This window comes from Bufo gargarizans, chromosome 1 (genome assembly GCF_014858855.1).
Source record: "Bufo gargarizans isolate SCDJY-AF-19 chromosome 1, ASM1485885v1, whole genome shotgun sequence".
Taxonomy (NCBI): domain Eukaryota; kingdom Metazoa; phylum Chordata; class Amphibia; order Anura; family Bufonidae; genus Bufo; species Bufo gargarizans.
In genome coordinates this window covers 592,338,441-592,353,456 of record NC_058080.1, presented here as the reverse complement: position 1 = coordinate 592,353,456, position 15,016 = coordinate 592,338,441, and the positions used below count along the sequence as shown (strand labels likewise).

At 44.5% G+C, this 15,016-nt stretch overlaps 1 protein-coding gene across 4 annotated transcripts in view; it reads right to left on the bottom strand.

The window, feature by feature from the left end:
• Positions 1–15,016, bottom strand: part of OSBP2 (oxysterol binding protein 2) — a 273,565-nt gene that overhangs the window by 53,953 nt on the left and 204,596 nt on the right. The window lies entirely within an intron of this gene.

The following is a 15,016-nucleotide window of genomic DNA, read 5'->3' as shown; positions in this document are numbered from 1 at the left end:
ATCACCTGCATGGACTCATTAAGACCCTGTACCTGAATAACCTCCTGTGAAACCTTATGTACGGCCAGCAGAAGGAAGGCAGCCACCGCCCATAACCTGCTCACCCTGACCAAGCCTAGTTCTCCCACCCCTGAACCCTGCCTAACTAATGGCACGGCGGCCCGTGCCAGACTTTATTGAAAACGAGGAGCGGGGACACACTGTCCCCTGCACCTATACCCAATTACCACGTGGAGAGCTCACGCTGCTCCCTGGCAGAGTGCATCAGTGCGGGGAGCCCCCTTCAGCCAGGGGCCGACCCACCACTGGCTGGACACCCGTACTGCGTGGGGAGCAGCGCAGCTCCCTGGCATTGTGCAATGGGGCAGGGGGAGCCCTTCCTTCACCATGGGCTCCACCTCCCGCTGCCTTGACTCGTGGGGAGCCAGGGGCCAAACCTCCGCCGGCTGGACACCCGTACCGCACGGGGAGCTGTGCAACTCCCTGGCATTATGCTCCGGTGCGGGGGAGCCCCCCTTCACCTAGGGGGACGAGCCCCTTCCGGCCGGACCCTAACACTGCGTGCTGCAGAGAAGCAGCTTCTTACCCTCGCCGACGCCAGGATATCCAGGTATGCCGCACTCCTCTCACTGGGAAGCCAGGTGTCGCTCCTCAAATGCTGTAACGACGTACAAAGTGGGAGGGACACTGGCCGTTGAAGTAGGCAGCCGAGCCCCTCCCACAAATACAGGCCAATGAATCGGCCTTACACTTGTCCCAGACACTTAAATCCCAAATTTCCCATCGAATCGTTTTACATACAGAATTAAATTCCCTCTCCATTTCTTTTAAATGCTCTTTGGAAATCTAAAGATGACTCTCTATAAAATGGGGTGGCTCCCTTCTAGGTTTGAATCCAACCAAAGACAACATCTGCATGGAGTTTGTATGTTCTCCACACTGTATACACCCTCAATACCGATAGGCAACTTAAATTCTGAACTCCATTGGAGACAGCGAGTGATGATAATGTCCGTAAAGCACTGCAGAATATGTCAGCACTATATACGGTAAATGAGCAAAATAATAATATGAAATCCAAAGTTCCATGTAAAGCACACTATTATATTAGGACTCAGTCAATCACTAAATTGTCATTGGGTGCCCATTGACAAGGTCTACTTCTGTATGCCTCATGCCACGTTCTATCATATAAGAGTAGCAGTAAGCCTATCAATTAGAAGAATGATAGGCTTACTTGTTATTACATATATGCAAATATATAATATCCTTAATAACTGTATAAATACATATTTCCTGAAGCAGAGCCCCAGAGAACATATCTGTCTCTGTGGATTCTCTCCAGTATACCCTATTTCTTTATTAATTTGGAGCTTGGAGTGAAGGCTATAACGAACTACCCTTACTCTTCGGCTATAACGAACTACCCTTACTCTTCGAGTCAGATTTAGTAAACCAGTCCAGTAAACGTTGACTAGACGGTCTATAAATGCACCAAATGTATTACAATGGCTCACACTGTATAACTATGGTGCATTGGAAGATACTTTGTCTAAAACTTTATTTGCATCGGTATTTTGGCACAAATTGTAACCTTTAAGACCATGTCCCTTTCCCAAGGGTGCGGGTGAGGCAAAACACATAATAAATGTAGTGAGGCAAAACACATAATACATGTAGTGAGGCAAAACACATAATACATGTAGGGAGGCAAAACACATAATAAATGTAGTGAGGCAAAACACATAATACATGTTGTGAGGCAAAACACATAATACATGTAGTGAGGCAAAACACATAATACATGTAGTGAGGCAAAACACATAATACATGTAGGGAGGCAAAACACATAATACATGTAGTACACAGCGGGTATGGCAGTGGTTTGCTGCAAATTGAGCCCGAATTCTGGTGCAGTTAGCTTAGTGAATATCCCCCAATACCTCTATAATATGGCAGTCTATGGAGGTACCATATGGTGTACCTATTTCTCTGTAGAAAAGAGCAAGGGAAGTCTGTGTTCCGCTTTACAGGTTCCAAACGGGCCTGCCACGTGTGCATGAAGGGTAAAACTGCATTAATATAGTTGACGGAGATGATGGGAAAAGGTCCAAGTTTCTGGAAAAGATATATTGACACTACAGGGACATGTAATAATGCAGACCCAGGCAAAGAGGAAAATGAGTTACGAGGAAATGTAACTGTATGTCACTGCAGTAATGTACTGTAATGACTGCCATTAGTGGTGGTCACCCACCATCTATTACTTGATTAGGAGACCAAGATAAGTCTGAAATAACTGGATTATACAAGAGAAAAACACACACACAAACAAACAAAAAACTCACATAAAACACCCCACATTTAATCTTAGAAAAAAATGTTCTTTAGACCGAATGTATTTTGTTTCCATGTCTGTTACGTTTTTTTTTTCGGATAGGATGCGGACCCATTCATTTCAATAGGTCCGCAAACAATGCCGACAGCACACCGCGTGCTGTCCGCATCCGTATGTCCGTTCTATAGCCCCGCAAAAAAGATAAAGCATGTCCTATTCTTGTCCATTTTGAGGACAAGGATAGGCATTGTTACAATGGATCCTCAAAAAAAACGGATGTAATACGGATGCCAAAAGGGCGCCACGCGTATTTTTTGCAAATCCGTGTTTTGCGGACCACAAAACACATACAATTGTGTGAATGTAGCCTTAGAGTAGAAAACCAATTTAACTTAAAGTGATTGTCCAACTTATTTGAAAATCTGCCCAGTGACCCCAGTGAAAAAATAATAAAATACTTAAAAGGGTTTTCTGGGATTTTTTAACTGATGACCTATCCAGAGGACACCCGGGACCCCCACCGATCAGCTGTTTGAGAAGGTAACGGCACTCACAGTAGCACAGTGGCATACCTCCCAACCGTCCCGGATCCAATGGGACAGTCCCGGATTGCAGTGGCCCGGTACGGGGAGCTATGTCCCACTTTCTGGCAGCTGTCTCTACATTCCCCCCCTGTCGGCTCTCCACACCTCTTGTCTGTGTGGGGGCGGGGCCGGCTAGTAGTCAGCCTCGGCTCCGCCTCCTCCACAGACCAGAGCAGCCGAAGTCCTGCTGCTGCTAGGAACAAGTAAGTATGTGGTGTTTTATTTTTTTTTACTTTCTGTGAGGGGCACATAACTGGACATTTTACTGAGAGCACAGCTGGACATACTACTGGGGGCACAGCTGGGCATACTGCTTGGGGCACATAACTGGGCATACTACTGGGGGCACAGCTGGGCATACTGCTGGGGGCACATTACTGGACATACTACTGGGAGCACATAACTGGACATACTACTGGGGGCACATAACTGGACATATTACTGGGAGCACAGCTGGACATACTACTGGGGGCACAGCTGGGCATACTGCTGGGGGCACAGCTGGGCATACTGCTGGGGGCACATAACTGAGCATACTACTGGGGGCACAGCTGGGCATACTGCTGGGGGCACATAACTGGACATACTACTGGGAGCACATAACTGGACATACTACTGGGAGCACATAACTGGACATACTACTGGGAGCACATAACTGGACATACTACTGGGAGCACATAACTGGACATATTACTGGGGGCACAGCTGGGCATATTACTGGGGGCACAGCTGGGCATATTACTGGGGGCACAGCTGGGCATATTCCTGGGGGCACAGCTGGGCATATTCCTGGGGGCACAGCTGGGCATATTCCTGGGGGCACAGCTGGACATATTACTGGGGGGCACAGCTGGGCATATTACTGGGGGGCACAGCTGGGCATATTACTGGGGGGCACAGCTGGGCATATTACTGGGTGCACAGCTGGGCTTTTTACTGGGGGCACATAACTGGGCATATTACTGGGGGCACAGCTGGGCATATTACTGGGGGCACAGCTGGACATATTACTGGGGGCACAGCTGGTCATATTACTGGGGGCACAGCTGGTCATAGATAGTTCTCTCTGTAAATAAATCCTGTCAATATAGCATAAGTGACAGAACTTACAGCCCAGTCAGGAACAAAGACTGAGGAGATGTTAGGAAAGTTCTCCTCCCTGCAAGACACCGGGCTCGAAATAGAGCATAACAGATAATACCCTGAGCTCATCGCAGCTCCTGCCTCCACTGCTGAAATCTCACTTTTATTTTTGTCTGAAATATTTCATCTGTTGCAGACGCTTCTCCAGCCTCTACCCTGTGCAATAAATCCTCTAAATTAAAAAGAATCCATGCTGTTAAGCTGTCACATTCTCCTCGGCAAAGAGTCTGCGCCGCTGACCTTGTCTGCCTCATTAGAAGTTTTTCCCAGGTGTTTTACTAAGTTTCCTTCATCTGGCATCTGCATGGGTTACTAATCAGCGACTGGCGAGAAATAGAAATTATTCAAGGTACCACTTGGAACCAAACCCTAAATTACTTAATGTGGGGTAGTGTGGGGGGCAAATTACATAATGTGGGGCAGTGTGGGGGCAAATTACATGTAGGGCAGTGTGGGGGCAAATTACTTAATGTGGGGCAGTGTGGGGGCAAATTACATGTAGGGCAGTGTAGGGGGCAAATTACATAATGTGAGGCAGTGTGGGGGGAAAATTACTTAATGTGGGGCAGTGTGGGGGCAAATCACATAATGTGGGGCAGTGTGGGGGGCAAATTACATAATGTGGGGCAGTGTGGGGGGCAAATTACATAATGTGGGGCAGTATGCGGGGCAAATTACTTAATGTGGGGCAGTGTGGGGGGCAAATTACTTAAAGGGGTTGTCCAAGTTATATTTATTGATGACCTATCCTCAGGACAGGTCATCAATATCAGATCGGCGGAGGTCCGACACCCGGCACCCCCTCCGATCAGCTGTTTGAAGGGAAGGCGTGCGCGGTGTCAGCGCTGCCTCCTCTTCACTGTTTACCTTCTAGCCGTTGCATCTGCAGTCGTGAGCAGGTGTAATTACACCCAAGCCGTCCCATTCATTTCAATAGGAAGGTTTGGGTGTAATTACACCTGCTCACCACTGCAGATGCAACGGCTAGAAGGTAAACAGTGAAGAGGAGGCAGCGCTGACACCGTGCGCGCCTTCTCTTCAAATAGTTGATCGGAGGGGGTGCCGGGTGTCGGACCCCCTCCGATCTGATATTGATGACCTATCCTGAGGATAGGTCATCAATAAATATAACTTGGACAACCTCTTTAATGTGGGGCAGTGTGGAGGCAAATTACTTAACTTAATGTGAGGCAGTGTGGGGGGAATATTACTTAATGTGGGGCAGTGTAGGGGGCAAATTACATAATGTGGGGCAGTGTGGGGGGCCGGATTACTAACGAGGGCATTCTAGAAGGGAATTACTATTAGTGGGACTATGAGAAGCTATTACTATGGGGGTGCTATTATTTCTTCAAGATAGTATTTGTGCTATTGGGGCCGGGGCACAGTGAACAGCAGGATAACACTGTGGAGACTCCAGGTTGGGGAATGATGATAGAAAAGTGAGGACACTAAGATGTCTGTGTGTCACACTCTGCAGAGACGAGGCGGCTGAGAGAAGTGTCCGGACCGTATGGAGAAGATGATGACAGAGAAGATCTACATTGGAGGAGACGTCACCTGGAGGCCCTGGATGTGAGAGGTATGTTCTGCTGTATAGCAAGTACAGGAAAATGCGCTGTTGAGTAGGGAACCTGTTCTTACTGTTCTACCTATTCTATACTGTTTTAATATTTCTATTGTAATTTTTATGTTATGTTTGGAAATCTTGTTGGCACTTGATATATGTGCAATGCTGCTATTTTATGCTTTGCATATGAGAAAATGTTTACAATTAAAATGTTTTCATTAAATGTTCTATTTTACTATTTTTATTATTTGATCGAAAGGCTGATTGGGGGGGGGGGGGGGAGGGATTGTAACGAGACTGCTGTAGAATATAAAAAATTAGCTGGTCAAGTAAAATGTTGCATCCAACAATCATTGAATAGGTGACCGACAAAAAAGGGATGGGTCAAAGGGGCGGTCCAGGGGCTTTTGTCTAGGGTGGCAAAAATCCTTGCACCAGCCCTGACTACTGGAGCAATTGCATTTTTGCTTCAACCATGTGGGACATTCTCAGTCGATGTCTTTTAAGACATTTAGAGAGAGATTTACCAAGACCAGCACTTTCTGCGCTGGCAATTGCCAAAGGATGCACCTAATTTATAACGAGGCTCAGGCATCGTCAAAAGTTAGGTGTATCCTTCGTCAGTCTGTTTGCCTGAACTGGTCTTTATATCCCCTGCGCTGCCGGAGGATGCACTTATGATGAATGGATTCTTAGGTTACATGCACACGAACGTTGTTTGTTTCCGTGTCCGTTCCGTTTTTTTTTGCAGATAGGATGGGGACCCATTCATTTCAATGGGTCCACAAAAAATGCGGTATGTCCGTTCCATAGCACCGCAAAAAAAAAAAAAATAGAACATGTCCTATTCTTGCCCATTTTAGGCATTTTTACAATGGATCTGCAAAAAAAAACAACGGATGGCATACGGATGTCATCCATTTTTTTTTGCGGACCGCGAAAAACATACGGTCGTGTGCATGTAGCTCATGGGGATCAAATTGGGGATCCGTTGTCCATTGCCGTTTTTGTTTCCGTTGTGTTTCCGTGTGTCTTCCGTTTTTTGGGGGCGGACCGCCCCAAAAAAAGGAAGGTAAAAAAAGTGCAATTTTAATATCCCCACCCAGGGTACTGGTATATATGCTGGTCACTGGGCAATTGATTCTACAAAAATGGACGCGGATGACAGACGGTTGTGCATCCACATTTTTGGCAGTCCCATTGACTTGAATGGGTTGCTAACCGTTTTTCGAGGACAAAATTAGGACAGGTTATATTTTTTTAACGGACTGGAACCACGGACGCGGATAACAAATTGTGGACTATCCGCATTTTCAACGGCTCCATAGAAATGAATAGGTCCGCATCAGATACACTAAAATCAACGGAACTGACGCAGAACAGAAACAAACAACGGTCGTGTGCATGAGGCCTTACAGTGTGGAGAAGACAGAAACAAATAGAGCTGCCTTCAAACACCATGGTACCAGGTAGGATTTCACACAGGATGCTCTGTTTTTCTGCATTTCCCTTTAATCCTATTCCACTACTTTAAAGACTAAAATGGTCCATATATGTGGTTGGGTATGGGATATGGTCTGGATGCCAGAGAGTTTCTTTTACAGTCAACACCTATGTGAACCACTGTACATTTTCAAAAAGTCATCCTGCGGTTTTGTCTACAGCTTCTATGCGGACCTATGTGTCTCCATGGTTACCAACTACAATCAAACCATGTGTATTCTGATCCTACAGTCATACTTGTTTCCATCTGTCTCCTACTTCTTCCTAACACATTCAGTAGGTATCAAACTTCCACAGGGTGCATCTCTACACAATACTCTCTCTTGCTTGGATAAAAAACAAAAAACAAACATTAATTGACAATTACCGTATTTTTCACCTTATAAGACGCACTTTTTGCCCCCCCAAAAGTGGGGGAGAAATTGCAGTGCGTCTTATGAAGCGAATGGTGCAGTTTTTACATGGCTGGCGCTGATACATCGCCAGCTGCTATGCTGCACAACGCGGCCTGCGATGTATCAGTTATAGTAAGCGGGGTGGGAGAAGAGGCTGGAGACGGCAACTGCTGTTGCACTCACAGCAGGGCCCGGTGCAGTCACTGTACTCCATTACACCAGGCTGCGCTCACAGCAGTCTTTATATGTAAAGTCTATTTAATGCTCAAGCAGTTGCTCTCTCTTTGTTAAACTACGGTAATCGTCTGTAGTAGTACTCACTAGCTCACTCAAAGCAGCGGTCAGGCCGGCAGCGTAACGTCACTCACTTGGTCATGCTCCTCCCGCTTGATTAATGAAATTGGCAGAGCAGGGGCGTGACTGACTGAGTGACGTTACGCTGCCGGCCTGACCGTTGCTTTGAGTGAGCTAGTGAGTACTACTACAGACGATTACCGTAGTTTAACAAAAAGGGAGCAACTGCTTGAGCATTAAATAAATAAAGTCTACATATAAAGACTGCGCACAGCCAGCAGCGTCGGTTCAGCCGGCCGCCTGGAGCCCGGGGAGTGAGTCCGGGCTGGGAGCAGAGCCTCCCGGGTCCCCCATGGAGAGCTGTTAGAAAGCTGCTTAAGAACTCATACGGCATGCTGTCATCATGGTACGAGACTGACGTCCTAATGCTGCAGCAGAGGCTAGGGAGAATAATGGCCAGGTCTATTGATCCCATGGTCTTCTAAAGAAGCAATGGGTAGCTGCTGTAGCTGTCCAGATAAATAAACTTTCCCAGATAACCACCAGAACAGGGTTAAGGTTATTAATGTGGATGATGATGGTAATGAGCTGGGCACTGGAGTAATGGAGCTCATGGAGCTCATCTTGTATACACGCAAGCGGGACTCTGTTAAATGGCCTTACCTTTGCCTGTGCCGATATGGATAAAAATATAAAGACTGCTGTGAGCGGGGCCCGGTTTAATAGGGTCACTATTCACACAGGGATATGAGGGGACACATTAATAATGTAATACTGTGATACATAGGGCCATGAGGGGGACCAGCATAAGATGCTATATGTATGTCATCCACAGATCTGCCCATAACAGTGTCATCCACACATCCCCCATAACAGTGTCATCCACAGATCCCCCCATAACAGTGTCATCCACACATCCACCATAACAGTGTCATCCACACATCCACCATAACAGTGTCATCCACACATCCCCCCATAACAGTGTATCATCCACACATCCCCCATAACAGTGCATCATCCACAGATTCCCCATAACAGTGCATCATCCACAGATCCCCCATAACAGTGAGTCATCCACAGATCCCCCCCATAACAGTGCGTCATCCACAGATTCCCCATAACAGTGCATCATCCACAGATCCCCCATAACAGTGCATCATCCACAGATCCCTCATAACAGTGAGTCATCCACAGATCCCCCCCATAACAGTGCGTCATCCACAGATCCCCCATAACAAAGCATAAGCCACAGATCCCCCATAACAGTGTCACCCACAGACCACCATTAGTTCAAAACCCACCAAAAGCACACCTTTTGGTTCAAAATATTTTTTTTCTTATTTTCCTCCTCAAAAACCTAGGTGTGTCTTATCATCAGGTGCGTCTTATAAAGCGAAAAATACGGTACATGACATTATTTCTATGGACGTGCCACTATGAACTTCATCATTAAATGCTGTGAATGTAGAATCTGTACAAGTATGGCTGACTTTACAGCGTTTTATTCTACCCATAGGTCAAGGCAACGACTGAAAAAAATAAAAGCTTCCCGAGCACATCAGAGAAGAAACGTACAAGAACAGCAACAGGAAAAAGCCAGTTCTTCAAAGTAAAATGAAAGACAAGGGCAGGAGCACATGTAAAAAGAAGAACCACATAGCACATCTACTATAATTGCCCTTTGCTGAGAAGAAACCCATTCACCGGGCACATACACGTACACAGCTAGAAGACGAGGGGAACAGCTGGAACACTAGACAAAAGAGGAAATAATGGTGTCAACAGCGGCTACAACGTTGCCGCTACACTGCGGCCATTATCGAGAGCTCTGCCTCCTTAACAAGGCGCATTGAGGTTCTCATTCAACATAAGGCGCTGGCATGGGAAAGAAACAATGTACAGGTAGCATGAAATGCATAACAGCTAGTACGCTACACTAATTAGGTTACACTAAAGCACTGCTGCACCTGGTTTTGTTATATGCTTTAGAGAGGTGTTTTATTATTAATATTTTATTTCAGAAACTAAAGAAAGTTCAAAACTTCAAGGTTCAAAGTTCCGTGTTTAGCACCAGGGAAAACACAATGAACACGTCAAATAGCTGTGCCTCACAGGGAACGTTCCCGGTTGTTGTTGCAACTTTCTGTGTTGATAACTTTTGACTCACAAGAGATATTGTAAATCTGATTGCGGCAATTGATTTCCAAAAAAGTTCAGGTCTTCTCCGATATGCTACATGACCCCCTTCCCATTGGAAAAAATGTACCCTTGATTTAATATGGTGGCTTTCAAGATGGAGGCCGTGTTCCGGAAATAGCCTAAGAGATAGGCCTCCTTACCCATTACTTGCTGGGGTATTCAGATATTTGATTTTCCCTTTTGTTTCTGAAATAAAAGGGTGTCCTGAAACTTTTGACTAACTGTGAGGGATGAGACTGCATCTTTGTGTCTGCAGCGGCCATTTTACATTGTATGACCTTTTTTGAAGTTAATAGATCAGAGACTTTTTGCATGTCAATATCTGCAATTTGCTGGAAGGAGTAACTTAGCCCCCACCTTTGCTATTCTCAAGAAATTGAAACTGCTTGGTGTGACATATAGCTACGTCCTGTATTCTGAAATGTATGTCTCTGCGGTTAAGGCCTCGTGCACACGACCATTGTTGTGTTCCGTTCCGCAAAATGGGGTTCCGTGATCAGTTTCCGTTTTTGTTTCCGTGTGTCTTCCTTTATTTTTGGAGGATCTCCAGACATGAAGGAAAAAAATAAAAAATCTAAGTCCCTATCAGACTGGAACAGTTTCATTGGAGTCCAAGAGAAATGGGACTACTTAAAAGAGGCACTATTGAAGACAACAGAAAATTGCATTAGGCTTGTCAGTAAAAGCAAAAAAAGGAAGAGACCACTGTGGTACTCAGCAGAAGTGGCCAAAATCATTAAAAACAAAAATAAAGCATTTAGGAATTATAAAAATAAAAAAAACGAGGATGACAGGCAAATTTATAAGATTAGGCAGAGAGAGGCCAAACAAGTTATAAGAGCTTCTAAAGAACAGGCAGAAGAGAAATTAGCTCAATCAGGGAAAAAGGCAATAAGGCATTCTTCAGATACATAAATGAAAAAAAAGGAAACTAAAACAAGGAATTACCAAATTAAAAACAAAAGAAGGAAGGTATATAGAAGAAGATAAAGAACTAGCTGACTGCCTCAATGAATACTTCTGTTCAGTCTTTACGAAGGAAAATGAAGGAGAAGGACCTCAGTTAGGAAAGAAGACTAATGAATCTTTTGATGCATGTGTCTTTACAGAGGAAGAGGTTCTAAGTCAACTGTCTAAAAGTAATACAAATAAGTCACAGGGGCCTGATGGGATACACCCAAAGCTATTAAAAGAGCTCCGCGGTGAACTAGCAAAACCATTAACAGATTTATTTAACCAATCACTGGCAACAGGAGTCGTCCCAGAAGATTGGAAATTAGCAAATGTTGTGCCCATTCACAAGAAAGGTAGTAGGGAGGAATCGGGCAACTATAGGCCAGTAAGCCTGACATCAATAGTGGGGAAATTAATGGAAACCATACTTAAAGGGAGTCTGTCACCACATTTCAGCATATTAGACCGATCAAATAGGGTTATATGATCCACCCAGAACTTAAAAACGGTACCTTTATTGTAGAAAACTGACTTTTCTTTTAGCCGAAAATGAACTTATAAGATTATGTTATGAGCCCTCTCAAGTGCCCAGGGCGGTCTCTCAATCCTCGGAGCCCCAGGCAGCACCTCCTAAACGGCTCATAACCCCGCCTTCCGTGTGCCTCTGCCTGCCCGTTTACTCCCCTCCCCTGTCCTTTTCCACTGTGGCTGTGCGGTCCAAATCGTAACGGGCGCATGCGCAATGCGATGCCCGCTCCTGTCCAGCCGCAGTGGAAAAGGACAGGGGATGGGAGTAAACGGGCGGGCAGAGGCGCACGGAGGGCGGGGTTATGAGCCGTTTAGGAGGTGCTGCCTGGGGCTCCGAGGATTGAGAGACCGCCCTGGGCACTTGAGAGGGCTCATAACATAATCTTATAAGTTCATTTTTGGCTAAAAGAAAAGTCAGTTTTCTACAACAAAGGTACCGTTTTTAAGTTCTGGGTGGATCATATAACCCTATTTGATCGGTCTAATATGCTGAAATGTGGTGACAGACTCCCTTTAAGGAGAGGATTGTGGAACATCTAAAATCCCATGGATTGAAAGATGAAAAACAGCATGGGTTTACTTCAGAGAGATCATGTCAAACTAATCTTATTGATTTTTTAGATTGGGTGACTAAAATAATAGATGGAGGAGGTGCAGTAGACATCACTTATCTAGACTTTAGTAAGGCTTTTGATACTGTCCCACATAGAAGGCTTATCAATAAAGTGCAGTCTTTGTGCCTGGACTCCCATATTGTTGAATGGATTAGGCAGTAGCTGAGGGACAGACAACCGAGGGTTATAGTCAATGGAGTATATTCAGACCATGGTCTTGTTACCAGTGGGGTACCTCAGGGATCTGTTCTGGGACCCATATTGTTTAATATCTTTATCAGAGAAATTGCAGAAGGCCTCGATGAAAAGGTGTGTCTTTTTGCTGATGACACAAAGATTTGTAACAGGGTTGATGTTCCTGGAGGGATACACCAAATGGAAAAGGACTTAGGAAAACTAGAGGAATGGTAAAAAATCTGGCAACTAAAATTTAATGTTGATAAGTGCAAGATAATGCACCTGGGACGTAAAAAAAAACCAAGAGCAGAATATAAAATCAGTGATACAGTCCTAACCTCAGTATCTGAGGAAAGGGATTTAGGGATCATTATTTCAGAAGACTTAAAGGTAGGCAGACAATGTCATAGAGCAGCAGGAAATGCTAGCAGAATGCTTGGATGTATAGGGAGAGGTATAAGCAGTAGAAAGAGGGAGGTGCTCATGCCGCTCTACAGAGCACTGGTGAGACCTCACTTGGAGTATTGTGCTCAGTACTGGAGACCATATCTCCAGAAGGATATTGATACTTTGGAGAGAGTTCAGAGAAGAGCTACTAAACTGGTACATGGATTGCAGGATAAAACTTACCAGGAAAGATTAAAGGACCTTAACATGTATAGCTTGGAAGAAAGACGAGACAGAGGGGATATGATAGAAACTTTTAAATACATAAAGGGAATCAACAAAGTAAAAGAGGAGAGAATATTTAAAAGAAGAAAAACTGCTACAAGAGGACATAGTTTTAAATTAGAGGGGCAAAGGTTTAAAAGTAATATCAGGAAGTATTGCTTTACTGAGAGAGGAGTAGATGCATGGAATAGCCTTCCTGCAGAAGTGGCAGCTGCAAATACAGTGGAGGAGTTTAAGCATGCATGGGATAGGCATAAGGCCATCCTTCATATAACATAGGGCCAGGGGCTATCCATAGTATTTAGTATATTGGGCAGACTAGATGGGCCAAATAGTTCTTATCTGCCGACACATTCTATGTTTCTATGTTTGCCATGCAAATGATATGAAAAAAACGGACGCGGATGACAATCTTGTGTGCCTCCGGGTTTTTTCACGGACCCATTGACTTGAATGGGTCTGCGAACTGTTTTCTGTGAAAAAAATAGGACAGGTTATATTTTTTTGACGGACCGAAACCACGGATCACGGACGCGGATGACAAATGGTGCATTAGCCGAGTTTTCAACGGACCCATTGAAAGTCAAAACGGACACGGAAGGAAACGACGGTCGTGTGCATGAGGCCTAACTGACATTTACATCTTCTGTTTCATAAGCATTTTTTATATATGTCTAGATGTTTCGTGATAAGTGTGTGGGTGTATAACCGGAACTGGCCCTAATGATAAGTATTTGCCTTACATAAAAAAATAAACAGAGACTTGTTTAAATACAGCCTTGATGGCTGGATGATTTATTCAGCCCCTAATGGTGTTTGAAAGTGCAGATGATTTTGCACCCAGCTTCACCAGGGATAATGATGGTCTTCTATCTGCATTTTCCAATATGCCCAGTAGTTATACAGTATGTTCCAAGAGGATTTTTATAGGATGCCCAGTATAAGATTATGACCACCCAGACGTTTTGAACCATTTTAGGCTACTTTCACACTAGCGTTTTTTGCGGATCCGTTATTGATCTGGATTTGGTCCATTCTGTTTCGTTAAGTTCAGTTTTGTCCCCATCGACAATGAATGGGGACAAAACTGAAGTGTTTTCCCCCGCTATTGAGATCCTATGACAGATCTCAATAGTGGAAAGGGAGAGCGCAGATGTGAAAGTAGCCTTAGAGGGGGATCTGAATATGAATCAATGAATAATAGTACAATTCCAGTAGTAAAGTTTTACTGAATCTATATAGATAAAAAAAAAATTATACAAGCTGGAATAAAGATATATGTCATACATTTACAGTACTGTGCAAAAGATTTAGGCAGGTGTGGAAAAAATGCTGCAACGTAAGAATGCTTTCAAAAATAGAAGTGTTAATAGTTTAAATTTAAATTCTGCAGCAGGAAAACAACCCTAAGGGTCCATTCACACGTCCGCACAAATGTTTTTTTTGCGGAACGGGTGCAGACCCATTCATTTTCAATGGGGCCGGAATGTGTTGTGCGCATCCGCATTTGCGGATCCGCACTTCCGCATCCGTGCTTCCGTTTCCGCCACACATCGCCGGCATTTTCTATTATAGTGCCGGCGATGTGCGGTCCAATTGCTGAATGCACATTGCCAGTGTCCGTGTTTTGCGGATCCGCAAAACACTTACGGACGTGTGAATGGACCCTAAACATACAGCCAATGTCATTAAGAACTATCTTTCGAGTAAAGAAGAACATGGAGTCCTGATATGTCCAGATGATATGTCCCCCACAGAGCTCTCATCTCAACATCCTGGAGTCTGTCTGGGATTAGATGAGAAAGAAGGATTTGAGCAAGTCTACATCCACAGAAGACCTGTGGTTAATTCTCCAAGATGTTTGGAACAACCTCTGTGCCAAATTCCTTCAAAAACTGCAAGTAGAAGAATTGGTGCTGTTTTGAAGGCAAAGGTTGGTCACACCAAATATTGATCTAATTTAGATTTCTCTTTTGTTCATTCACTTTTTGAAATATTACTACTTATTATACATACTGTATATAAGTAGACTTGGTATTTCACTT